This window comes from Merops nubicus, unplaced genomic scaffold (genome assembly GCF_000691845.1).
Source record: "Merops nubicus isolate BGI_N331 unplaced genomic scaffold, ASM69184v1 scaffold33865, whole genome shotgun sequence".
In the NCBI taxonomy this organism is placed as follows: domain Eukaryota; kingdom Metazoa; phylum Chordata; class Aves; order Coraciiformes; family Meropidae; genus Merops; species Merops nubicus.
In genome coordinates this window covers 3,338-3,746 of record NW_008610976.1, presented here as the reverse complement: position 1 = coordinate 3,746, position 409 = coordinate 3,338, and the positions used below count along the sequence as shown (strand labels likewise).

General features: G+C 66.7%; 1 protein-coding gene across 1 annotated transcript in view; it reads right to left on the bottom strand.

The window, feature by feature from the left end:
- The window catches only part of FGD2 (FYVE, RhoGEF and PH domain containing 2), a gene marked incomplete at both ends in the record, with an annotated part of 4,106 nt that overhangs the window by 416 nt on the left and 3,281 nt on the right, over positions 1–409 (bottom strand). The window lies entirely within an intron of this gene.

Here is a 409-nt window from a genome sequence, read left to right as displayed (position 1 = left end):
ACCACCCCCCCCGGGCAGGGGCAGGTGAGGGGGGGTCAGGCTGTGGGGGTCCTGCTGAGATCCCGTGTGGAGGGAGCCCCGGAGGGACGCTGGGTGCTGAGGCTCAGAGCAGGAGCGCAGCTCGCAGGCACCTTGGAGGGACCCCCAGCCCTCCTGCTGCCCCAGCACAGCCGGGAGGTGACAGCCCAGGTGGCAGAGCTGAGAGGAGGGACAGAGGAGCAGGCTCTGAGGAGGCCTCTTGAATATCAATGGTCTGGAGGAGGGGATTGAGGCACCCTCAGGCAGTTTGCAGAGGACACCAAGTTGGGGGAAGTCTTGATCTGCTGGAGGGTGGGAGGCTCTGCAGAGGGACCTGGCCAGGCTGGATCAATGGGCTGGGGGTCAACACGGCCAAGGGCCCTGTCCTGCC